Source organism: Melospiza melodia, assembly GCF_035770615.1.
Source record: "Melospiza melodia melodia isolate bMelMel2 chromosome 7 unlocalized genomic scaffold, bMelMel2.pri SUPER_7_unloc_1, whole genome shotgun sequence".
In the NCBI taxonomy this organism is placed as follows: domain Eukaryota; kingdom Metazoa; phylum Chordata; class Aves; order Passeriformes; family Passerellidae; genus Melospiza; species Melospiza melodia.
Window position 1 is genome coordinate 4,887,179 of NW_026948497.1, and position 27,019 is coordinate 4,914,197.

Genomic DNA, 27,019 nt, shown 5'->3' on the forward strand with positions numbered 1-27,019 from the left:
ATTGAGCAGTGGCCCTTGTCAACACCTCGAATGACCGCTCTCCTTGACCTAGTTAGCTGTGAGTTACACAAGAATCATATAGAACCCTCCATGAGCCCATGGAACACCCCGATCTTCATAATATCTAAGCGGTTTGGTGAAGGCTTTCGTCTCCTGCACGACCGGTGGGAAGTGAACAAGAGAATCCAGCCTATGGGCCCCGTACAAACTTCGCTGCCCATGAACTCGATGATACCGAGAGGACAACCCTGTGCAGTGCTCGACATCAAAGACTGCTTCTTTTCTATTCCCCTGCACGAAGATGACAAGGAGCGGTTCGCCTTTTCCATCGCCTTTCCGAACAGCCAGTGGCCCAAACTACACTTCCAGTGGAGGATGTTTCCCCAAGGAATGGTCAACTCTCCCACTATCTGCCAGATCACAGTAGACCGAGCGCTAGCACCAGTCCGGCAGAGCAATCCTACTGTGACCATCATGCAGTACACGGACGACATCCTGATCACTGTGCCATCAACAAGACAAGTAGACCAGCTGGTATCAACCATCTCCGAGACCTTAAAGACAAATGGCTTCAAAGTAGCAGGTGTGAAAATAAAAAAGGGACCGTGTGTGACCTTCCTAGGAGTGGGAATCACAAGCTCCTACATAACTCCTCCTCAGATGAAAATCCACCAAGACATCAAGACGCTCCACGATGTGCAGCAGCTAGTAGGGTCCTTACAGTGGCTCCACAACATTGTCCTGATTCCTCCCGAGGTCATGGACCCTCTAAATGACCTCGTGAAAGGGCAGAACCCATGGGAGCAGAAAACCCTGACACCGGAAGCGATAAGCTTGCTCAACTTCATCGAACACCAGATATCAGAGAGCATGCTCACCAGATGGGATTCAAGTGCCTCAGTCGATCTGTATGTCCACTTTACAAAAAAGGGGGGAGTGGGAGCCTTAGCCCAAGGACCCCCCCACAAAGCCCAACCGATACTATGGGTGGTCTTGGGGAAACCGTCACATGCCTTTTCCCCGGGAGTCCAGTGCCTCAGCAGCCTCATCATGAAAGGCAGGAAACTCACCCTAAGACATCTGGGCATTGAACCTTCCAAGATATACTTGCCCTTCTGCAAACAGCTCTCTGCGCAGTCAACAACAATATTGGAATATCTAGCCATGGCCCTTGCAGGCTTTGGAGGAGAGATTTGCTACGCGGCAAAACCCCCTTGGACTCGGCTGCTCACGGTCATCGATATCGACCTCCCATCAAAAGTAATCGACCGACTGCAGGCAGGACCAACCATCTTCACGGACGCATCATCACAGACCTCCACCGCAGTAGCAGTATGGCAGTCAGGAGAACAGTGGCAATGTGTCAAGACAACCGACCCCACGCTTTCAGTCCAACAGCTTGAAGCAGCAGCCGTAGTGCTAGCTTAACATTGTGACTGACTCCATATTTGTGGCCAAGCTCTGCCTAGCCATGTCCAGACCAGATGTGTCAGTGTCCACAGTGGCAACGATGCTGGAGGAAGCGTTCTATTCACGGAAAGTCACCATATCAGTCATCCACGTCAACAGCCATGACCCGATCAAAGGATTCTACCAAATTGGCAACGACAAGGCTGACGCCGCCACAAAAGGCGTATGGACACCGAAAGAAGCTCGTCAGTTGCACGAATCCCTTCACATCGGAGCTAAAGCACTTGCAAAAAAGTGCGGGATTTCTACCGCGAACGCAAAGCACGTCATCGCCACGTGCCCCCACTGCCAGAAGTCACCACTGTGGTCAAGTGGCATCAACCCCAGAGGCCTCAAAGCCTCAGAAATATGGCAAACAGACTTTACACAATGCCAGCTGTTGAAACCCCAAGCATGGCTTGCAGTTACCGTAGATACATACAGCGGCATGATTGTGGCCACACAGCATCTCAAGACCGATTCCAAAGCGACCATCCAACATTGGCTAACAGCCATGGCATGGCTTGGAGTTCCAAAACAAATCAAAACAGACAACGTCTCAAACTTCATCTCAAAGACGGTCCAAGCATTCGTCTCGAAATGGAACATCGCCTTGGTACATGGCATCCCATACAACAGCACCGGACAAGCCATTGTCGAAAGAGCAAACCAGACTCTGAAAACTAAGCTGGAAGTATTAGCAAAGACAGAAGGCTTCACCAATGCCATTCCCCCGAGTGACCAGGTGCGCATACTAGCAACTGCGCTGCTAGCGTTAAATCAATTCCCTAGGGGGGATGAAACAAACAGTCCTGCCCAGAGACACTGGGCCACTTGAGCACTAGAGGAAGGCCCACGGGTTGTGATGAAAAATGAACTAGGGGAGTGGGAACAAGGTTGGAGACTAGTGCTCACGGGGCGGGGATATATGGCCATTGAAAAGGATGGGGACATTAAATGGTGTCCACTCAAATCTATTAAACCAGACCTTCAGAGTGAAACTCATGAGAATTGTGAGACTTTGTTTGCAGGACTGGATCTTTGGACGCCCCCGCAACTCGTATGCCCCACTACCGGGAAAGAGAGAGAGACCACTGAGCAACCCGACATCACCTGAGAAACTCACACCATCAAAATCGAAGCAGCAATGGTATCTCTGTGTGATCTTGTTTCTAGGGTTAGTAGGCGGAGGACAGGCAGACACAAAACATTACCCTCACCAGCCGTTCAGGTGGGTTCTACGCCATCTCTCAGGTGAGGGGGTCATCAAAGAAACTGTTACAGCTGACACCCCATCTTTCGAGTTCCAGCTAAAAGTAATTTTTCCCTCGTATGCGGAATTCAGGGCACCCCAAATTTCAGGAGGCAACATTATTTCAGACCTACTGGTGCCCTGCTTCCAACCCAGGAAAAAGTTACTGCAATTACCCAGGGTATGGATATTGTGGGTATTGGGGGTGCAAAACTATTGTGACAAGCAATAGATGGAAACCACAACAGCCTGATAAGTTCCTGCAAATTAAGTATACTCCCCACAGCTGTCTCGAACCAAAACTCTATATGGATGGGTACGCGATTTCGCCCCAAGGCTGGAAACAGCACACCTGCACAGGCTATATAATGACAATCCTGCAGCCGACCCATGATGGCTGGGCCACGGGCAAAGTGTGGACAGCGTTTTTTCATATCTCTCGCTGCATCTGGGCGAACGTACAAATTATCAGACTCCCAGCTCCAATATTCCAATCAGTCGGACCCAATCCGGTTCTAGCAATGAGTAGACCCCGGAAGGGGATCGCAGGTAATGGTAGTTCTAGCGGCAAAACACAAATGCCAAAACTTACCTCCCCATCCGATCTCTTAGCCAAACCAACCCTCTCCAATCCATTCCTAAGTGTGTTAAATGCCACCTTCTTATCGTTAAATCAATCCAACCCAAACTTCACAGAGTCATGCTGGTTATGCTATGATGCACAACCCCCTTTTTATGAAGGTGTTGCCCTTGGTTTCCCATTCATCTTCTCAAAGTCACACAATCCACGCCAATGCAGATGGGACACCCCCCGGAGAGGCGTTACCCTAAGTCAGGTTACGGGCCAGGGCAAATGCTTTGGCAATGCAACCTTGGCAAAGCAGATGGGCAACGTCTGCAAGGAATTCGTCAAACTTAAGGGAGGGAAGTTCCAGTGGGTGATCCCAGCTGCATCGGGAATGTGGGTCTGTCAACGATCCGGGGTAAGCCCATGTGTACTCCTTGACAAATTCGATCATTCTACCGACTTTTGTGTCCAAGTTCTAATTGTCCCCAAAGTCTTGTATCACCAGGAAGAAGAGGTGTACCGCTTTGTTCGAGGAACCTGACTGGCTCCACAAACGAGAACTGATAACTGGCATCACCATCGCAATGCTCCTCGGTTTAGGAGCTACCGGCGCTGCCACAGGCATCTCGGCCCTAGCAATACAACATCAAGGACTGGCACAACTGCAGATAACTGTCGACGAGGACTTGAAAAGGATCGAGAAATCCATCTCTTCTTTAGAAAAATCCCTTTCCTCGCTCTCAGAGGTTGTCCTCCAAAATAGGTGAGGACTGGACCTCTTGTTCATGCAGCAAGGAGGCCTGTGTGCCGCCTTGAGAGAGGAATGCTGCTTTTATGCAGACCACACCGGAGTCGTCAAAGACTCCATGGCCGAACTGAGAAATCGGCTAAACCTAAGAAAAATGGACAGAGAAGCTCAACAGGGCTGGTTCGAGTCGTGGTTCAACTGGTCCCCATGGCTCACCACCCTGATTTCTACCCTAATAGACCCACTCACTATAATCTTACTAACTCTAATCTTCAGGCCTTGCATATTAAACAAACTGGTGCTATTTGTTAAAAGGCGTTTAAAAACGGTTAACATTATTATTATTATGTTGAGTGCCAACAATTACTTTAAGGCGTGCCAGTTACTAACACACTTAAAATTGTATACTAATTTTACTAACCCATGGAAATTTTGTAACCTCTACATTTTATAACTTTATACGATTTTTGCTAATCATGAGGGAGGGGGGAAATGTGGAGAGCTAGGGACATGCGAGTGGAAGAATTCGGGCTGTACGGTCAGTCAGGACACCCCCCACCCTGCAGTCAGACCTTTGCTCCGTGCCTGGCCACACCCAGCCGGACGTGAGCAGAAGGAAATGACACTGACCGCCCAAGCTATAAAGGACCCCTGAGACCCCTCAATAAACGCCATTTGCTGTCCACCACGTTGCTGTCAGGAGCATATGGACCGAGTGACCCTGGGCTTTGGGCAACTGTGCCGGACTAAGAACCAGGTCGCCATGCCTTGAGAAGGCAACAGGGGTGCTGGGAGTGCACCCCCTGAGCTGTGGCCTGCTCTCACAGGGGTGTTCCTGAACATGCAAAAGGCCGAGTGTCGCTTTATTAACAGCACCGAGAAGATGAGATACATCCAGAGGTACATTTACAACAGGCAGCAGAACATGATGTTCGACAGCGATGTGGGGCACTTTGTGGGATTCACCCGCTATGGGGAGGGGTTTGCCAGGTACGTGAACAGTGTCCCAGCCACACTGGAGTACGTACGGACTGCGGTGGACACGATCTGCCGGGTCAGCTACGAGGTGTGCACCCCGTTCCTCACGGAGCGCCGAGGTGAGCGCGGGGCAGAGCGTGTCCCCTCGGGCCCTGCCCTGCCAATGACCCTGGAGCCGCTCAAAACCTCCCTGGGCAAAGCCACAGGGCCCTCAGCCCTCCTTGTGCCCATCCCCGGGGCCTCCTGTCACATTCCGGTAACTCCCAGTCCCCCTCAGTCCCTCTCAGTGCCCCCACGCGCTTCCATTTCAGCGACGCGGAAAGCTGTCGCTTTTCATCAAATCATATCGCATGGCACTAATGACTCATCTGTTGCCAGGCAGACTCGCAGCGCCGAGTGTCCCGCGCTGTAATCGGCCTCCCAGTGCTGCGCACTTCATTCCCAGTTCCATGCCAGTCCCTCCCAGTCCATTCCCAGATCCCTCCCAGTCCCTTCCACTTATACTCAGGTCATTTCCAGTCCATTCCCAGTTCATTCCCAGACAACCATCCTCAAACTCAGGGATCCTCATCCCCTCCCATTTCTCTGAGTGCAAACTTAGTCCCTCCCAGTCCATTCCCAGTCCCTCTCCAGCCCTCCCCTCTCTCTTCCAGTGTCCCCCAGCTGACACCAGTATGTCCCTGCTCTCTCTCTCTCCCAGTGCCCCCCAGCGTGTCCATCTCGCTGGTGCCCCCCTCGAGCTCCTTGCCCGGCTCCGGCTGCCTGCTCTGCTCCGTGATGGATTTCTACCCTGCTGCCATCCAGGTGAGGTGGTTCCAGGGCCAGCAGGAGCTCTCGGAGCACGCGGTGGCCACCGACGTGGTCCCCAACGAGGACTGGACCTACCAGCTGCTGGTGCTGCTGGAAACCCCTCCCCCCCGGCGTGGGCTCAGCTACAGCTGCCAGGTGGAGCACGTCAGCCTGGAGCAGCCCCTGAGGCGGCACTGGGGTACGGGGGAGCCCCTGGGGGTGCTGGCAGAGGCACTGGGCTGTGCTGGGAGGCACTGGGAGGGAGATGGAAAGAGCCGGGCTGGAAGTGGGAGAGGGGCTGGGGGCTGGGCAAGGGCTGGGCAGGGGTCTGGGGGATGCTGGGGAGAGTGGGATGGGCTTGGGAGGATCCTGGTGGGCACTGGGAGGGAGTTTGGAGGTGCTGGGTGTGACTGGGAAGGAGTTTTGGGGTGCTGGGTGTGACTGGGAGGGAGTTTGGAGGTGCTGGGTGTGACTGGGAGGGAGTTTGGGGGTGCTGGGTGTGACTGGGAGGGATCGCAGTGAGTCCGGAGGGGCTGGAAGGAGATCGGCGATGGCAAAGCGGGGCTCCCCATGAGCTCAGTTGTGCTGGGCACAGCCTGGGAGGGCTCTGGCTGAGTCCTGTTGGGGCTGCCAAGGGACTGCGAGAGGCTTTGGGGGTCCTGGGGCGCTGGGGGCAACTGGGAGGGGGCTGTGGGATGCTGAGAGGGATGGGAGGGGCTTTGGTGGCTCCTGGGCAGGCCAAAAAGGGATCGGGGGGAGGTTTCAGGGGGCCCTGGCTGGGCTGGGGGCAACTGGGAGGGCGCTGGGAGAGGCTCAGGGTGTCGGTGAGAGGTTTTGGGGGTGCTGAGCCCTGTGGACCCCCCAGAGATGCTGCCGGATGCCGCCAGCAGCAAGATGCTGACGGGCATGGGGGCTTCGTCTTCCTGGCGCTGGGGCTCGGCTTCTCCCTGCGCAAGAAGGTCAGGGCGGGTGCCGGGGGTGGCGTCCGTCCCCGTGACAGAGTGTGCGCTCCCGCCGGGGCCCCCAGCCCGGTGTCACCCCCTTTTCTCTGCCAAAGGAGCTCCTGAGCTGGCGGCGGCCGCAGCCCCTCCCTGTGGGCTCAGGCCCGACCGGGACCCCCCGCTCCGTCCCCACTCTGCTGATTTTGGCGGAGTCCCGTGTCCCCCCCAGCCCTGCTGGCGCTCTGCCCCCACCCAGTGCCTGCTCCCAGTGCTCCCAGTAAAGCTTCCCAGTTGGGCCCTGGGTCTGTTTACTGGGGAGCGACGGGGAGGGGTTTGGGGGGGGCGATGGGACGGATTTGGGCAAAGGGAGGGGGACAAAGGGTGGGGGCTGGGCCTGGGGGGAGCGAGAGGAGGAGGAGGAGGAGCCGTGGGAAGGAGGAACCAGAAAGAACAGGAAGAGGAAAAGCAGCAGCACCAGAACTGGGCCACAGGACCTCGAACACCAACACCGGCCCTTTTCCCTGGCAAACAAAACTCACCTATCCAGGTTCCTGATGGCAGATTGCAGGAGCCACTTGGCACTGCCAAACCAGACTGAGTGGCAAATGGTTCCCGCTTGGGTTTGGGAGACATGCTAAGCCGTGTGGAATTTCAACACGAAGCCTGGGGCCCAGAGTGGGGGGCAAGGAGAAGGAGCTGTGTTTTGGCAGTTCTGTGTACCCCCTGGCATGCCTTTTGCAGCTGCAGAATTACTGGAGCTCTGGGCTTTGTAGATTTAGGATCCCTGATCCTAGGCATAACCCTAACCCTCACCTGAGGCAGCAAAAGCTGCTTTGGGCTAGGGCTGGTTCCAAGGAAGTAGCTGTGGAGGAAGCGACATTGTGGCAGTTTTGTGTTCCCCTTGGCATGCATTTTGCAGCTGCAGTGTGCCTGGAGCTCTGGCCTTTGTGGTTTCAAAACCCTAACCCTAGCTCTAACCCTAACCTTAGGCAGTAAACAGTATCTTAGGCTAGGGCTGGTTCCAAGGAAAAACCTGTGGTGGAAGCCTTGTTGTGCAAGTTTTGTTCTCCCCCTGGAATGCCATACCCAGGTGTAGTTTTCCGGAAGCTCTGGCATCATCAGAACACAAGCAGAGTGTGGTGGTTTGACCAGGAAGAAGTGGGAATTCTGGGATGTTGTGGTCAAACCAATGGGTGCTTGGATTTTGATATTGGCACCTGGTGTAGCCAGTGGGTTTTAGGACACACCTCCGAGAACACCCAGGGGTTAAAAGCAGAGCTTTGGCCCTGGGACGCTCTCTTGGGACTTCGAGAGACAGAGGACGGAGCTCTCCCCCGTCCAGCCGCTGCTGCTGGGCGGGGGAGGGGCAGCCATGTGGTAGGCCTGGGCCTGGACAGAGATGGGAGTGAGGAGGCCTTGGAGGATGAAAGGGTGGAGAGCAACAAGAGACGTCGGGCAGCCATTCCGCCCCCCCCTCCCCCTTTGGAGACAGAGAGAGAGAGAGAGAGAGAGTGCAGCCTGTGTCGTTACCTTGAAATTCAGTAAATATGTGCGGGCAGCAGGCAGCCCAGCTGAGGAGATGGGGGGGGTGCAGCCAGGAGTCCAGCCGCCTGGAGGAGTTTTTTAACCCTTTTTTGGACAATGAAAGCCTTACAGAACATTAACCCTTCCTAGACGAGTGATAAGAGTGGAGGAGGACGAAGGAAATGAACGAGTGATGGAGGTCTGGACCAGAGAGAGAGAGAGTGAGAGATGTTGAAAGAATGGAGAAGATGGAGTGGCATGTTATGCTGGACTCTTTCGTGTAGCCATGGACAGAGCCATGTTTCCGTGTGATACAGAGACTGAGTCCAGGGGGAGAAATGTCCCAGTGCCAAAGAAGATTCAGTGTGGGGACCCCTCGGCCCCAGGGGGTATATAAAATATGGGGGGGATTGATGTCCCAAAGGTGAGAAGGTGAGATACTGTGCTTTTCTGGAACTGGACAAAGCATCCTTAAAAAAAGACAACCCTGGAAGCAGCCCTGATCCCTGTTCGGTGGTGAGAGCACCGGAACAAGGACGGAAGAGGCCACCATGACACATGGAAGGACTCCCTCTCCTCTTGAGGAGCTGAAAGTTTGAGTAATCTAAAGGGTGGTGTTGGACCTAGAATTGGTGATTTTGGAGGATGTATTGTATTGGGAATTTAGGGGGGAGGAGGGGGAGAGTGTTTTTTGTGAGGTTTTCATTTTCCTCGTGTTTTTTTTCCTTTCTTTCTTTCTTCTTTTGTGTATAGTTTAGTAATTGTTTGTGTGTAGCTTAGTTAATAAAATTTTCTTTATGTTTAAGTTTGGAGCCTGCTTTGCTTATTCCTGGCCACATCTCACAGCAGACACTGGGGAGAAGGTGTACTCATGGGGGCTCTGGCTTTGCCAGGCCCAAACCATAACACAGAGGCACGGCCACAAGTTCCTGAACATTAATATCGGCCCTTTCCCCTTGGAAACAACACTCACCATCCCAGGTTCCTGATGTCAGTTTGCAGATGGTGCTTGGCACTGTCCAAGCAGTCTGAGTAGGCACTGGCACCAGCTGGGGTCTGGGAGGCATCCTGCGCAATGTGGAATTTCAGAAGGCACCCAATCACTCCAGATCAGAAACTCCTTAAGACCAATGCTGCCCTTTTCCCTAGGAAACAAAATTCACCTTTCCAGGTCCCTGATGGCAGATTGCAGGAGCCACTTGGCACTGCTAAACCAGCCCGACTTGGCACTGGTGCCAGCTTGGGTCTGGGAGGCATCCTGAGCACTGCAGAATTTCAGCAGCCAGCTGGCCACTCTCACTGAGGCTGATTCCAATGAAAAAGCTGTGGTGGAAGTCATGTTGTGGCAGTTTTGTGTTTCCCTTGGGATGCATTCTGCAGCTGCAGTGTGCCTGGAGCTCTGGATTTTGTGGTTTCAAAACCCTAACCCTAGCTGTAACCGTAACCCTAGGCAGTAAACGCAGCCTTAGGCTAAGGGTAAGCGAAAAATGTCCCAAGAAACCTTCAAGAACCCCCTATAAATATCCTCAGGAGGTGTGGAAAACTCCTGAAAAAAACCTGCTCAGCCTCAAAGCCCCACCTGTCACAGTGTTCACAGCGGTCATCAGGGTGTAGAGAGAGACAAGAATGTTGACCTCATGTTCAGAAGGCTTGATTTATTATTTTATGATATATATTACATTATTACTATACTACAAAGAAAAAGCAGGAAAAGTTCTCAGAAGGCTAGCTAAGCTAAGAATAGAAAAGAATGAATAACAAAGGTCTGTGTCTCAGCAGAGAGCGAGAGCAGCTCTGCCGTGAGTGGTCAGTAAATCCAAACATCCACAGGAGACCAATCATGGATCCACCTGTTACATTCCACAGCAGCAGATAACCATTGTTTACACTTTGTTGCTGAGGCCACAGCTTCTCAGAAGGGAGAAAAATCCTAAAGAAAGGATTTTTATGAAAAGATGTCTGTGACATGTCCGCTCTTTAATTTAGTTTAATTAAAAAGAAAAGTGTTTGTAATTTTCTCTGCTGTGCATATGCAGAGGAAAGAACAAGGTTATCTGTTGCCAATTAAAACCTCACTCAAGTGCTGGTGTGGAATGAGCAGGGAATTTCTTCACCTGTAGAACATACAATTCTATCAAATCACCAAAACAATCTTACAATATAAAAAAAATGCAAAAAAAAAAAAAACAACGCAAAGAAAATTCCAGTCCAAGCAGCTAAGTTTCAGAAAAAGTCCATGGACTGAGGATGTTCCTCTTTGACATATCTGCAAGTCCTTTTTGGCCCTGTATTACAGCGACTTGATGAGGTTTCCTCAGGGTGATAGAGATGGATGAGAATCTTGGTTCATGATCAGAAGGCTGGATTTATTAATATATGATATATAATACATTATGACTATGCTAAAACGAAGAGAGAGAGATTGAAGAAGCTGCTAAGCTAAGAATAGCATAGGAAAGAATGAATAACAAAGTTCTGTGTCCAGGGAATCTGTCCCCGAGCTTGCTCCTGTGATTGGCCCCCAATTGTAAACATGGAACATGAGCCAATCACAGGGGCAACCTGCCAAATTTCACAGCAGCCGACAACAATTGTTTACATTCTTCTTCTGGGGCCTCAGCTTCCCAGAAGGGATAATCCTAAAAGAAAGGATTTTATGAAAAAATGTCTGTGACAGTCCTGAAACAGGCTTGCTGCAGAAAAGTCCATCAATAGTTATCAAAAGCCATTGGCAGTCATCAAACAATTTCAAACAATTTGAGACAACTTCTGAAATGTCCTGGCCACAGCCCTTTTTTAACAACTTAGGCTGAAGCTAATTTTTGCCCCTTCAATGCTTCAGAGCTGCTGCCATCTATTTCAACTCTTTTTATTTCATTTGTTTTTTTCTTTTTTTTTGATCCAAAAAAGCAGCAGCAGCAGAGCAGCCCTGGACCCAAGAGAGGCCCTGGGGGGCCCTGGCCCACAGAAGGCAGCCCAGGGCCGGAAGGGGGAAGCAAAACCCCCAAACCCATCAGGAGGCCAGGCGGTGGCCCTGGCCCAGGGACCTGAGCCCAAAAGCCCAGGCCCAACCCACGAGGCAGGCTCTACATTGTCACAAACCTGCACTCTGCTGTCAGTACAATGGCAGAACAGGTGGCCAAAAGCTTCTTTTCCCCAAAATCACCAAGGCATACCAGCAGCAGGGGAATAGAAGCAGCCCCAAAAACCCTCATCTCGGGTCTAGGAATGTTTGCTCCCCACAGCAAGCAAGCCATGATCACTTCCTGCTGTGACCTCTGCCTCTGCAATGCAAATGCAACAGGTGTGTCTCCCATCTGCCTCACGGCACCACCCCCTCTGGCCTGGGGACCAAAGGCAGAACTCTCAGGACCCACCTGACCCTCGCCACTGGGGTGCGCAGGGGACGGCAGAGATGGAAACCTCCAAGGGGAAGCAAAACACCCCCCAACCCGCTGAGAACGCTGATCTTGAACACAGGCAGACGGGCTGCACCCACAGCCAGCTGGCGAGCACCCCCTCTTCACGGAAGGAGAGGCCAGCCTCTGCGGCTGCTGCTGCAAGGGCAGCTGGCCTGGGACAGTCCCAGCTCGAAGAATCCGCCGGTTCCAGAGCAGCCTCTGACACAGACATGAAGGACAAAGTCCCCGATGGCAGCAGAACTGCTGGGGCGGCCGGTGGAGGCGGCAGGGAGGCCGAGGGGGCTGGTGGAGGGGCGAGGCCGGAGAGAATGCCTCTCCCACTGAGCCGGAAGCAGCAGCCGCGTTGTTGTCGCCTAGCAACAGCGGCTCAGCTGTGGGAAACGGCGTTTCTGAGCTCGCAGGCAGGGAAGCTGCGGGACGGCTATGGGAGAGGCCGTACGGGAAAGCGCCCTCACCCACGGGGCGGGTTGAGGCAGCACTCTCGGTGCTCATGGGGCTGGCCGGGGCGGTGCTCACGGGGCTGGCCGGGGCAGTGCTCGCAGGGCTGGCCAGGGTGGCACTGCCGACTCTTCACTCCCTGTAGAGAGAGAAGGGGGGGAGAAAGACTGCTCCATCTGAGCATGTTCTGAAGACACAGAGAAAAAAATTTTCTCGGCTCCTGGCGAAACTTCGCCTCCCCGCCGGGATGCAGGGGAGATTGGGAACCAGAAGATCGTCCCCCTCCAAAGGATCTTCTCCTGCTGGGGTCAGGGAAAATGGAGTGAGCCCGTTGCAGTTAGCAATCCAGGGAAAAACAGCTGCTCTCCGGTTCAAAACTGGAAAGAGCATCCTGAATGCTGGATAAATCTGGGGTATCCAAACCCTCGGTCCAAAATGAATTGGAAAATGGAGTCCATGCTCTCCCATATGAAAACATCCAGTGCATACAGCACATTCGTAAAGAATCCAAAGAACTTTGCCCATCGAAAAAACTCATAGAAATCTGTCTCCAACAGGCAAAATCTGTCGTCTTCACCCCATTTTTGCCAGAGGGCAATAAGCTTCTCCTCTGAAGGGGAGAAATGAACCTCATCTTCTATGGGGGACATTCCCCATATCAGCAGTCACAAACTACGAAGGGCCACATTTTCAGGAAGGGAAAAGCCAACAGTACCTTTTGAAAGAGTCCAGCATGCTCTGGCCAGCCCCACAGTGCTGCTGTGCTTTCTGAACATCTTCCTGGAGGCTTTTCAGAAGGTTCTCTTTGTGGTCAGCCTTGCTGTGAACTCTGTCCAAATCAGGATCTTCAGTTTTTCAGCTCCTGGCTAGAATCCACTTCTGTGGTCACTTGTGAAGCAACCATCAATGCCACACATTCAGGGTTTACCCAGTGCAGCAATTACTCCTCTGGGGGTCTCTCCAAGTAATTTGCTCTTCAGACGAGGGGTCATCAATTGATGGTTTTGTCCTCCTCACTCACTCAGGGTTCACCAATTGTCACAGTGGTCACAAGGGTCTTCAGGGTGTAGAGAGGCGAGAATGTTGACCTCATGTTCTTAAGGCCTGATTTATTATTTTATGATATATATTACATTATTACTATACTACAAAGAAAAAGCAGGAAAAGTTCTCAGAAGGCTAGCTAAGCTAAGAATAGAAAAGAATGAATAACAAAGGTCTGTGTCCCGGCAGAAAGCGAGAGCAGCTCTGCCGTGAGTGGTCAGTAAATCCAAACATCCACAGGAGACCAATCATGGATCCACCTGTTACATTCCACAGCAGCAGATTACCATTGTTTACACTTTGTCGCCTAGGCCACAGCTTCTCAGAAGGGAGAAAAATCCTAAAGAAAGGATTTTTATGAAAAGATGTCTGTGACACCCCACCTATTTCTCTAACCCTCAGATGCATTGCCTACCTTTTTGCCGTGGATCTTGTGTGGTAGATAGGGACAGGCGATTGGAAGATCACGTGATGTGATGGAAAGCAGCAGGATTCCTTTTCCCCTAATCCCCTAAAATAAGAGATCACCCTAGGAATGTAGCTAGGAATGTAGCCCCCCTAACGATAGTAATGCTGGTAACTTTCCACTCCTTACTAACCATAGATAGTACTGCAGACCCCCTCTGACGTAGAGAAACCCCTTAGACTATAAAACCCCATGAGATGAGATAATAAAGTCCTTTTGACTGTCTACCACATTGGTATCTGCGTGCTCTTTGGACCGAGTGACCCGGGTGAGTTTGGGTCGCCGTGCTGCTCCTCGAAACCAGGTCGCTTTGCCTTACATCAGAAGGCAACAACTGGTGCCGACCCCCGTGAGGGAGCTCGGGTAACGGGATTCACCTGGACAGAGGACAGCGGCTGCAGCGGCGGGACCGTCTGCAGCGGGGGTACGCCCCCGGACCCGCATGGACCATGGAGGCCATAGCGAAGGTCGTAAGTCAGGCTCATGAGAAATGGGGAATTAAATGTGAGCTCAGGAATTTTAATCTTGCTATCGCAAGGCTCCTAGAGGTGGGGACGATTGACCGTCTGTAGATATATTATATTCGGAAGTGTGGGAGAAATGCACTGCCGCCTTAGCAGAGGACACTAAGTCCTCAAACAGTGGTAAAAGCCTCAGAGCATGGGGGAAAGTAGAAGAGGACCTGCGCAAGGCGTTTAAAGAACAGGAGACGTGGAAAGCTGTGCGTACACGTTTATTACCTACACCAAAGCTGGGGGTGGGAGCAGCGATGCAAACCGCCTCTGAGAGCAATCTGATTGAAGGTGGGAATACGTGGGGGCTGGGCGCGTTCTACCCCTCCCCGAGCCCGAGCCCAAACCCCCTGGAGCCCGCAGGAAACCCCCTGACCCTCCTGCGGAGTCCGCTGGGTCCTGGCCCCCCTGCGGCACCTTCTGAAAACTCCGCGGTTTCTCTACCCGTCCCTCCCCCGCCGGTCGCTGAGCTGATGCAGGGGGCAGAGCAGCACGCGCAGTCCTTTTGGGGGGATCTCGTGGGGGGGGCCCGAGATGCCGAGGGAGCGGCTGGCACGGACACGCGAGCGGCAGTGCCGCCGCTGCTGTACACGGCAAAACATGGCACCGGCAACCCAGGGGATGGGCGAAGCGTGCGAGTCCACGGCGGGGAAACCCCGGAGGCGCGAGTAGTCGCAGATGCACATGCGTGGGAGACCAGCACAGAGCGCATGCTCAGTCCAGAGCCGCGGGTCCCCGCAAGCGCGCATGCGTGGGGGAGCAACAAAGAGCGCATATTCGATCAAGAGCCGTGCCCAATGCTGCTACCATACAAGGGAGAGATCCCTCCCTCCGGGAGGCAGGGTAAGCCCAGGGGGCAGGAGCAGCACCACCCCCGAAGGGAGGAGCGGGGTCGAAGCTGCACAAAATGGCTTGGAGCGCCGGAAATATACCGGCAGTCAACTTTCGGCTCAGAGTCGAGCTACAGTTGCTCAGACATCTCAAAGGAGCCGAACGAGTCTGGCTCGGACTCGGAAGCCGAGAGAGAAGAATTAATGCGGTTTCGAGCAAAACTGAATAAAGCTTTAAACAATATCAGGAAACAATTGCAACACAAACTCACCGATTGGGGAGAAATAAAAATAGCTTGTGCGGACTGGGCACCAGCAGCCACGATACATGCCTTCCCGGTGAGGGTCACTGGAGCACAGGGAAATCAACAAGGGACATATACCCCGGTAAACTCCAAAGATGTACAAGCGATTGTCAAAGCGATTTCAGAAAAAGGGTTCAGCTCAGCTGTAGTATCCACTCTTGTGGATGGCCTTTTTAACGATCAATAACGAGCAATAACGATCTGCTCCCTTTCGATATTACCCAAATAAGCCGCATGCTTTTTGATGGGGCGGGGCTGATTGTATTTAAGCAGGAATGGTGGGATCATTGCACAGCCGCGCTAGCCCAGACTTCTGGGGAAGGGCAGCAACTACACGGCTTGAGCCTGGTCAGACTGCTAGGGAAGAGGAAAACAACTGACACCCATTCAAGCAGCCGTCCACAGCCTGCAATGGCTTGCTTTAAATGTGGTCAGGCAGGCCATGTGGCAGCGAGCTGTCCCCAGCCAGCACAGCTTTCCCTGGCAGCACCCCCACTCCAAGCACGCCCGAGAGGGATCTGTTGGAGCTGCAGGAAGAGAGGGCACCTCGCTAGGGACTGTAGATCCCAGCCCCAGGGAAATGGGAGAGGGAGGGGGTACATGGGCCATACTCAGCCTCCTCCCGCTGCGAATGCAAGACAGTCCATCTATGCCAACGCCCAGTGGGGCAGGGGACCCTCATACCCCATGCCCCCACAGGGAACAGTCAGTTTCACACCCCCGCCAGCAGCACAATGGCAGACTTGCGTAGCACCGCCAGCAGTACTTTCGCATCCTCTACCACCACAAGCCGAGCCAGTGCCACAGGGCCAGCAGGGGACGCCCCAGAGTGGGACTCCTGGGTGGCCCTGGCCATGAAAATAGGGAAGGAACCCCTGATGGTGTGGGGGACATGCCGCCTTTATGGCAGTCAGGATCCCCACATCATAGGCCTTCAGTTTTGGGCAGACACGGGATCAGACTGCACGATTTTTCCCCAAGCGCATTGGCCCGGACATTGGCAATTCAAAGAAGTCCCTCCAGTGAACGGAGTGGGAGGGCAGTCCCAGGCATGGAAAAGCACCCAGCTGGTGGCTATAACACTTCACACGAAAAAGGGACCAGAAGAGACAGTAGCAATCTACCCCTACATTTTGCAAAATTCTCCACCCCTGATAGGAAGGGACGCCCTTGCTATGCTAGGAGTCAGGATCACAAATTTATCCTGAGGGCCACTGCCGTGCACCCCCCGCTGCCAATCAAACTGACTTGGAAATCATCAGAATCCGTATGGGTCGAGCAGTGACCTCTGACAGAGCCTCGAGCGGCAGCCTTGCTGGAACTGGCCGATCGCGAACTGCAAAAGGGTCACATAGAACCCTCCATCAGCCTATGGAACACCCCTGTATTTGTGATGCCCAAAAGATCTGGAGAAGGTTATCGCCTCATCCACGACTTGAGAGAAGTGAACAAGACAATCCAACCCATGGGCCCAGTCCAGACACTGCTACCCAAGAACTCAGCCATCCCCGCAGGGCAGCCATGCGCAGTACTGGACATCAAAGACTGTTTCTTTTCGATGCCCCTGGGAACCCAAGGAGCTGACACCGCAAGAAACGAGCTCCCTCGACTTCATCGAAAGGCAGATGTCCACTGGCACACTTGCCAGGTGGAACCCAGCCATGCCGCTGGACCTATACATCCACTTTACACCGAAGGGGGGAGTGGGAGCACTGGGCCAAGGACCCTCTGAAAAGGCCCGACCAATCCAATGGGTGGTCCTCGGAAGAGCCGCTCATGCATTTTCCCCAGGAATCGAATGCATCGCTAACCTCATCATGAAAGGCAGGAAACTTGCCTTGAAACACCTAGGTACAGAGCCGACAAGCATCCACCTTCCGTTCCGCAAGCAACCGACCACGGAGTCAGCCACAATATTGGAGCACCTAGCTCTTGCTTTCACCGGCTTCAGAGGAGAAATCTCCTACTCTTCCAGACCACCCTGGACTCAGCTGCTGACCGTAGTCGACATGGACATGCCGCCAAAGGTCAAGGACCGACCGCAGCCAGGACCAACAGTCTTCACAGACGCTTCCTCCACGACTTCAACCGCAGCAGCAATGTGGCAGGCAGGAGAGCAATGGCATTGCATCAAAGCGTGTGACCGCACACTGTCAGTGTAACAACTGGAGGCAGCAGCAGTGGTTTTGGCGTGCGGACTCTTCCAAGACGAACACCTCAACATTGTAACGGACTCTATATTCGTGGCAAGGCTCTGCCTAGCCATGGCAGGACCAGGAGTGTCAACATCAGCAGCAGCCCTAATGCTGGAAGAAGCACTGTCCTCGCGACAGGGCACCGTATCAGTCATTCACATCAACAGCCACAACCCAGTCAAAGGTTACTTCCAGATCGGCAACGACAAAGCGGACGCCGCAGCAAAAGGCGTATGGACGTTGCAGGAAGCTCATCAACTGCACGAGTCGCTCCACATCGGAACCAAAGCACTGGCGAAGAGATGTGGAATCTTGACAGCGGACGCAAAACATGTGGTAGCCACCTGCCCTCATTGCCAGAAGTCACCCCTATGGACCTGTGGGGTCAACCCGAGAGGTCTCAAGCCTTCGGAGATCTGGCAGTCGGACTTCACCTTATGTCAACTGCTGAAGCCCCGAGCATGGCTTGCAGTGACAGTGGACACTTAGAGCGGAACAATCATAGCCACACAGCACCACAAAACTAACTCCAAGGACACAATTCAGCAATGGCTGACAGCCATGGTTTGGCTTGGTATCCCCAAGCAGATCAAAACTGACAACGGTTCCAATTTCACCTCCAAACCAGTGCAAGAATTCGCCTCAAAATGGGGCATCACATTAGTGCAAGGTAACCCGTATAACAGTACCGAGCAGGCCATAGTTAAGCGAGCAAATCAGACCCTGAAAACCAGGCTAGAAGTGTTGGTGAAAGCAGAGGGCTTTGCCAATTTCATTCCCCCAGGAGATCAGGCACGTATACTGGCAACCACCTTGCTGGCATTGAATCAATTCCCTAGGGGAGATGAAACAAACAGTCCCGTTCAAAAACACTGGGCCACCCGAGCGCTAGAGGAGGGCCCACAGGTTGTAATTAGAAATGAGCTTAGAAATGAGCTAGGCGAATGGGAATGGGGCTGGAGGCTGATGCTCACGGGGCAAGGGTACGCAGCTGTCAAAAAGGACGGCAAAATCAGTTGGTGTCCACTTAAGTCAATCAAGCCCGACCTTCACAATGAGCAGAATGAGACTGATGAGAATTGCGAGTTTCTGTTTACAGGACATGCTTGTGGGGCGTCCTTGTGACGTGTTTATCCCGGTTCCAGACGAAAGTGACAGACCACCAAGCCGCCAGGCAGTGCCCGAGAGACCCACACAGGTGAGACCCAAGCATCAATGGTGTTTCTGTGTGATTTTGCTGTTGGGGCTTGTTGCCAGAGGGCAAGCCAGCCCAGATCACTACCCCCATCGGCCATTCAGGTGGATCATGTGACACCTTAGTAGCGACAAGGTGCTCAAAGAAATCACCACACCGAACGCCCCATCCTTTGTGCTCCGCATTACCGACCTGTTTCCAGGACAACCAAAGGTAGACCCCTATTCCCCACATGCCACACACATGTACCTATCCTATTGGTGCCAAGCTTCAAACCCAGGAAAAAGCTACTGCATTCACCCAGGGTGGGGATATTGTGGGCACTGGGGCTGCAAAACCATAGTTACAGATGCCAGACCGTCGGGGCCTGGGTGGGATCCACAAGAGCCTGACAAATTCTTACAGTTCACCTGGGCACTCACCAGCTGCAAAACACCAGTCTTCCTCCAGGGAAGTTTCTATCGAAACCATCATAAAATCCCTAAAATTCAGAAATGCACTGACTACAACATGATGGTTTTGCAGCCAGATCACCCTAGTTGGGCCATAGGCAGAACGTGGACAGTAGTCCTTCAAGGGTCGAAAGAGAGGATGAATGTGCGAATTATCAGGCTCCAACCGTCAGCACCCCGAGCGGTCAGACCCAACAAAGTGATTAAAAGCACGCAGAAAGGGAGAAACACAACCTACCCCAAAGCCTTGCCCACAAAGGTCACCAATATCCCGACCGGCCATACGGAAGGCTTTCAGATAGGCCGCTCAGCCGGGTCAGACTCAAACCAAATCCTTCGCATGCTAGAAGCTTCCTTTCTATCCCTGAATGAATCCAACCCTAACTTAACCGACTCCTGCTGGCTTTGTTACAATGTTAAACCCCCCTTTTATGAAGGAGTCGCTTTAAACACTCCCTTCAGTTACTCCACAGCCGATGCCCCTCACCAGTGCAGGTGGGATAACCCCATCAAAGGAATCACCTCGAGTCAAGTCACAGGCCAGGGCAGATGCTTTGGCAATGCCACCCTAGCTAGGTGGAAAAGCAACGTCTGCACCAAAGTTGTCAAGCCCGACAGGTAAAACAATAAGTGGGTAGTCCCATCCGCATCTGGGTTGTGGGTTTGCAAGCGATCTGGAGTGAGTCCCTGTGTGTTCCTTGCCAAAATCAATGACTCTAACGACTTTTGTGTCCAAGTTCTGATTGTTCCTAGGGTCCTGTACCACTCAGACAAAGAAGTGTACCACCTTTTTGAGGAACCTAGCCGGCTCCACAAAAGAGAAATAATGACAGGTATAACTATCACAATGCTGCTCGGCCTAGGAGCAGCAGGAACAGCAACGGGTGTCTCAGCCCTAGTGACCCAACACCAAGGACTGTCCCAGCTGCAAATGACCATCAATGAGGATCTGCAAAGGATCGAGAAATCCATTTCCTTTCTAGAGAAGTCAGTCTCCCCACTCTCAGAAGTGGGCTTGCAGAACAGGTGAGGACTGGACCTCCTGTTCATGCAGCAAGGAGGCCTGTGTGCCGCCTTCAAAGAGGAGTGCTGCTTCTACGCAGACCACATGGGAGTTGTAAGAGACTCCATGGCGGAACTCCAAAACAGACTGGCTCAGAGACAGAAAGACAGGGAAGCCCAACAGGGTTGGTTCGAGTCCTGGTTCAATCAATCACCATGGCTAACCACCCTAATTTCTACCCTAATAGGTCCTTTGGCAATGCTACTTTTAGCTGTTACATTCGGACCATGCCTGCTGAACAAGCTGGTCTCATTCGTTCAGACCCGCCTAGAACGGGCCAACATCCTGTTCATAGGCCGGCAACAAATGCTGTGAATTCAACCAGGGAACACTGCCAGTCACAAGGTTTTCTAAACTTGCCTGGCAAAAACTTACTCAGGTTTACCAAACCCCTTTCCCTTGTCGAATTACAACCTTATACCTCATTTCAGTGCCTATGTATATGACTACCTCATTCATTTGTTAAAAAGGTGGGGGGGCGATGTGGTAGAGAGGGACAGGCGATCGGAAGATCACGCGATGTAACGGAAGGCGGCAGGATTCCTTTTCCCCTACTCCCCTAAGATAAGAGATCACCCTAGGAATGTAGCTAGGAATGTAGCCCTCCTAAAGATAGTAATGCTGGTAACTTTCCACTCCTTACTAACCATAGATAGTACTGCAGACCCCCTCTGACGTAGAGAAACCCCTTAGACTATAAAACCCCACGAGATGAGATAATAAAGGCCTTTTGACCATCTACCACATTGGTATCTGCGTGCTCTTTGGCCCAAGTGACCCGGGTGAGTTTGGGTCGCCGTGCTGCTCCTCGAAACCAGGTCGCTTTGCCTGATATCAGAAGGCAACAATCTTATCCTCTGAGAGTTCTGTCATTGTCCTGGTGTGAGGGTTGCTGTCCTGTCCCACCAGGAGGGTTCCGCTCTGGTCTCGCTGTCAGGGTTGCTGTGTTGTGCTGCTGTTGGGGGAAAAGGCTGTGCTGTTGTTAGGGGGGCTGCTTAGGCTGAGGTTAGGGCTGGGCTGAGGGCTGGTGCACCTGTACCCTAACTTGCCTCCTAAGCTGTTCTCTGTAGCTCTGATCTCCAGTGCACTGTGCAGCCCTCAAGCCTTCTCCCTTGACCACTCAAGCCCTCCCTCAACCCCTCAGGCTCTGTCTGTCACCCTTGAGCCCCCCAATGCCCCTTAAGGCCCCTCTCAGCTGCCCCTCAGCTCCTGTGTGTCACCCTTAATCCCTTTCCTTTGCCCCTCAGTCCCCAGCTTCTCGGCGTCATCCTCCAGCTGCCCCTGCCACCCTCAGCATCTCTGTGTGTCACCCACTGTCCCCTCTCCCTGCTCCTCCCTCAGCTCCCAGCCTCTGCCACCCTCCAGCCCCCACAGTACCCCTCAAGCTGCCCCTCAGCCTCTGTCATGCCCTGAAAGGACCCTAAAAAACCCTCTCAATTCCCTAAAAAAGGCCTAGTTTTCAAAGTGTCCTAAACATCCCACAAAAATATAAAAATAGCCTCAGAATACACTAAAAACACCCTACTTTTAAAAAGCCCCTAAAACACCCCTAAAAATCCCCAAAGAACCTTTTGAGACTACTTAGAGATTGTTTAAAGAGCTCTGAGAATACCCCTAAAATCTTGAAAATGCCCTGATAAGATCCTAAAAAAGCCTAAAAAATTCCCCCCAAAACCCTAGAAATACCCTAGTCATAAGAAAAGTTCTCCATATACCCTCAATACTCTTTAAAAAGCCCTAAAACCTTTTAAGTAGTCCTAAAAGAGTCCCCAAAATACCCCAAAACACCACTAACAATTCCAGTTAGTACTAAGACAGCCCTTAAAACACCCTAAAAAGTTCTTTTAAAAGCCCTAAAGGTATCCTATACATTCCCATAGAATTCCTAAAATCTCCTTTAAAAAGCTCCCTAAAGTATCCTTTAAAATCCCTGAAAAAAAAAATAATAAAACCCCTAAAAGGCTGTTCAACTCCTACCTGTAACTCTGTGGCCTCCAAACCTCATCTCTACCTTCCAATCGGGGTAACTGCCTGCAGCTGCTGGGAGGGCTCTGGGGCTGTCCCACCATGAGGGTGGCACCTGTACCCTAACCCTGCCTGGCACCCCGTGTCCTGTGCAATCCAACCCTCAGGGTCAGCTCTCCAGCTGTCCAGCCCCCCCATCTTTGCCCCTCAGCAATGTCTGCGTGTCTCCCAGAGCCGCGTTCAGGATCCCATGAGCTGCTTCAGGGAGTCACCCGTGGTCAGTGGAGGAAATGAGGGATGGGGCAGGGGCGACCTGGATTTCAGAACCCCAGCAGACGGCCGGGCACTCAGCACCACAGGCACCCGAACACCAACGCCACCATTGTTCCTTGCACACAAAACTCATCAGACCAAGTTCCTGATGGCAGATTGCAGGAGCCACTTGGCACTATCAAACCAACCCGAGTGGGCACTGGTGCCAACTTGAGTCTGGGAGGCATCCTGCACAATGTGGAATTTCAGCAGCCAGCTGGCCACTCCGGGACACAGGCCCCTGAACAGCAACGCCAGCCATTTCCCTTGGAAACAAAACTCACCTGGCCAGGTCCCTGATGGCAGATTGCAGGAGACACTTGGCACTGCTAAACCACCCTTCCATCCTGCAGGGGCCTTCACCTCCTTTCTCTGTCCAAGGCCCGGCTCTCCTCATCCGGCCGCATGGCTTCCCCTCCCGCACCCAGCCCGCAGCCGGGCAGGGCAGCTCTGAACCTTTCACCCACCGGAACCAAGAGAGCTTCCCCTGGGAGTTCTCTGCTTTTAACCCCCTGTGTGCTCAGAGACGTATCCATGTCCTCAGGGGCCACACCAGGGGCCAATATTCAAATCTGAGCCCTGATTGATTTGACCACAGCATCTCAAAAAACTCACTTCCTTTTCAAACCAGGACAGCGGGACCAAGGGTTCCGAACAGAAAATCCTGAACGAGCTCAGTAACCCAAAAATAGGGGTTAAATGTGAAATGAGCGGCTCTCATTGGCTGGCCCAGCACAGCCCGCACCTCTCCATCCCCGCCCCCACCTGCCCAGCGCCCCAAGGTTCCCCCTGCCCAAAAAACCCCAGCCCGGGGCTGCAGCGTCCCGGAAAGTCCTCAGCCAATGACAACGCAGGCATAAGGCGGTTTAGCCAATGAAAGCTCGGGGCGTTAGATTTTCTCATCGGTTGCCGGGCGGAGCCCGTGGCCGATCGCTGCCCCCAAGCGGCGGCAGCCAATGAGAGCGCGCGGCGCTGCCGAGCCCGCCCTGCTCCGGACTGGCGCTCCCAGCGCAGCGCGGCTGCTTTGGGGCTGCTGCTCCCTGCCCGGCCCCGGCCATGGGGCGAGGGGCGGCAGCTGGGGCCCTGCTGGTGGCACTGGTGGTGCTGGGAGCCCCCGCGGCTGCGGGCGCGGAGCTGTCGGGTGAGCGGGGGGCGGGAGGCGCTGGGACAGGAGGGGAGAATGGGGAAAAGGGGGCGAAGGGGAGAGCCCGGAATGGAGGGGGAGGAGGAGGGGACCCCCCAAAGGGAGAGCGGGAGGGGCTGAGGGGCGGGGAGGGAGGGGTGGGAGAGGGTGGGGAAGGGGGGGAAAGGGGAGGAGGAACCCCAAAACTGGTCCCGAAGGGGTGAGGATTAGGGAATTTGTGGGAAAATGGGGAAATGGCACCCCAAAAGTGATTTGGGAGTGGCTGGATGTGGGAGGGGAGAGGATGTGGAAGAGGAAATAGGGGAAGGGCGGCATAGAGGAAGCGGCAGCGCGGGCAGGAAGGTCCCATGGCGGCCGTGGGGCACAGGGGGTGCGGAGTGGGGATCCGGGGTGGCCCCCGGAGCTCTGGGGTGCTGCTAAGGGCTGCTGGGGGGGCACCCCCTGAGCTGTGTCCTGCACTCGTAGCGGTGTTCCTGCCCGTGGGAACGCATGAGTGTTACTTCATTAACGGCACGGAGAAGGTGAGGTTCGTGCAGAAGTACATCTATAACCGGGAGACGTACGTGGTGTTCGAAAGCGATGTGGGGGTGCACGTGGGGTTCACCCCCTATGGGGAGAGGTTTGCCAGGGAGATGAACAGCGACCCGAAATGGATGGAGGAACAACGGACAACGGTGGACTGATACTGCCGGGACAATTACGAGGTGGTTCGCCCGTTCACTGTGGAGCGCCGAGGTGAGCGCGGGGCAGAGCGTGTCCCCTCGGGCCCTGCCCTGCCAGTAACCCTGGAGCCCCTGGATCCCTGAGAATCGCCCAGAGCCCTCAGCCCTCTTTGTGCCCATCCCCGGGGCCTCCAGTCCCTCCCAGTCCATCCCAATCCCTATCAGTGGCCCCCCCCCGGGTCCATTTCAGCGACGGGTGAAGCTGACGCTTTTCAGCCAATCAGATCGAGTTTCTATGATGACTCTCCTGTTGCCAGGCAGACCCGCAACTCCGAGTGCCCCGCGCTGGACTCTGCCTCGCAGTGCCTCGCGCTTCATTCCCAGTTCATCCCACCGCCACAAAATCCCTCCCATTGCAAGCACAGTCCCTCCAAGTCCCTCGCAGCCCATTCGCAGTCTATTCCCACTTCATTCACAGTTCACTCTCAGACTTCTAGCCTTTCTCCCAGTGCCCCGCATCCCCTTCGTTCTTTCTCACTGCCGCTCCAGCTCATCCCAGTCCTTCCCCAGCCCCTCCCAGCCCTCCCCTCTCTCTCCCAGTGCCCCCCAGCTGAACCCAGTGTGTCCCCGCTCTCTCTCTCTCCCAGTGCCCCCCAGCGTGTCCATCTCGCTAGTGCCCCCCTCGAGTTCCCAGCCTGACCCCGGCCGCCTGCTCTGCTCCGTGATGGATTTCTACCCTGCTGCCATCCAGGTGAGGTGGTTCCAGGGCCAGCAGGAGCTCTCGGAGCACGTGGTGGCCACCGACGTGGTCCCCAACGGGGACTGGACCCACCAGCTGCTGGTGCTGCTGGAAACGCCGCCCCGGCGCGGGCTCAGCTACAGCTGCCAGGTGGAGCACGTCAGCCTGGAGCAGCCCCTGAGGCGGCACTGGGGTACGGGGGAGCCCCTGGGGGCGCTGGCAGAGGCACTGGGCTGTGCTGGGAGGCACTGGGAGGGAGCTGGAGAGACCCGGGCTGGAAGAGGGAGAGGGGCTGGGGGCTGGGCAAGGGCTGGGAAGGGGTCTGGGGGATGCTGGAGAGGGTGGGATGGGGTTGGGGGGTTCTGGGTGGGCCGTGGGAGGGAGTTTGGAGGTGCTGGGTGTGACTGGGAGGGAGTTTGGGGTGCTGGCTGTGACTGGGAGGGATTGCAGTGAGCCCGGAGGGGCTGGAAGGGGATCGGCGATGGCAAAGCGGGGCTCCCCATGAGCTCGGTTGTGCTGGGCACAGCCTGGAAGGGCTCTGGCTGAGTCCTGCTGGGGCTGCCAAGGGACTGCGAGAGGCTTTGGGGGTCCTGGGGCGCTGGGGGCACCTGGGAGGGGGCTGTGGGATGCTGAGAGGGACGGGAGGGGCTTTGGTGGCTCCTGGGCAGGCCAAAAAGGGATCGGGGGGAGGTTTCACAGAGTCCTGGCTGGGCTGGGTGGGTAACAGGGTGGGCGCTGGGAGGGGCTTGGGGTGTCGGTGAGAGGTTTTGGGGGTGCTGAGCCCTGCGGACCCCCCAGAGATGCCGCCGGACGCCGCCCGCAGCAAGATGCTGACGGGCATCGGGGGCTTCGTCTTGGGCTCCGTCTTCCTGGCGCTGGGGCTCGGCTTCTCCCTGTGCAAGAAGGTCAGGGCGGATGCCGGGGGTGGCGTCCCCGCCGTGGCGGAGCGTGTGCGCTCCCGCCGGGGCCCCCAGCCCGGTGTCGCCCCCTTTTCTCTGCCCACAGAGCTCCTGAGCCGACGGCAGCCGCAGCCCCTGCCCATGGGCTCGGGCCCGGCCGGAACCCCCCGCTCTGTCCCCGCTCCGCTGATTTTCGGGGGGTTGTGTGTCCCCCCAGCCCTGCTGTCACTCACAAGAGAACTTGCTAACACTTGATATGAATTTCAGAGTTATATACTAGCACAGTACAGAATATTGAAAATATGAACGCAACAATGCAAGCCATCATTCTTATGGTCTTGATCACCACATGGTCATGGTTGTATTGTGGTCATGTCATGGTCACAATCATCTCATGCTCGTGGTCATCTCATGGTCATGGTCCTGTCATGGTCACATTCATAGTAATCTGACTGTGATGGTCATCTCACGATCATGGTAGTGTCATGGTCACGGTCATCTCATGGCCATCTCAGGGTGATGGTCATTTCCTGATGACCATAATCTTAAGCTCATGGTTATCTTAGCTCACAGTCATCTCACAATCATGATCACACATGGCCATGGTGTGTTGTGATCATCTCATGGTCATCTCTCGGTGACAATTATCACATGCTCATGGTCATCTCACAGTCATGGTTATCTCATTGTAACGGTCATCCCATGGTCATTGTAACGGTCACGGTCATTTTATGATCATGTCATGTTCAACTCATTTGCCACAATCTTGTCATGGTCATCTCTTAGCTGTGGTTGGGTCATGGTTGTTGTTATCTCATGATCGCAGTCATCTCATGGCCCTCACATGGAGGGGTAATAGGACAATGGAAAGGAAAAGGGGAAGGTGAGAGGGGGGTGGGAAGGCCACAGGAATTGGGGAAGGGTATTAGAAAAAATGGCACTTATCTGACTGGAAGGCTTTTCATTTTCGCTTGCTGGTAGGTCATCTTCCCCAAACACCTGCTGTCGATATGGCTGAACAACTCTGAAGGATGAGTGTTCACTGTGGACTGGCAAAGTGATGAGGGGAGCTGGAGATGGGATGTACATTGACTACCCTGATATCTGTGTGCCTTTCCTGATCAGCT

At 54.0% G+C, this 27,019-nt stretch overlaps 1 pseudogene; it reads left to right on the forward strand.

The window, feature by feature from the left end:
* Window positions 1-23,489: 23,489 nt before the first annotated feature.
* LOC134432698 (class II histocompatibility antigen, B-L beta chain-like) lies at window positions 23,490-26,927 on the forward strand (annotated as a pseudogene).
* The last annotated feature ends 92 nt before the right edge of the window (window positions 26,928-27,019 follow it).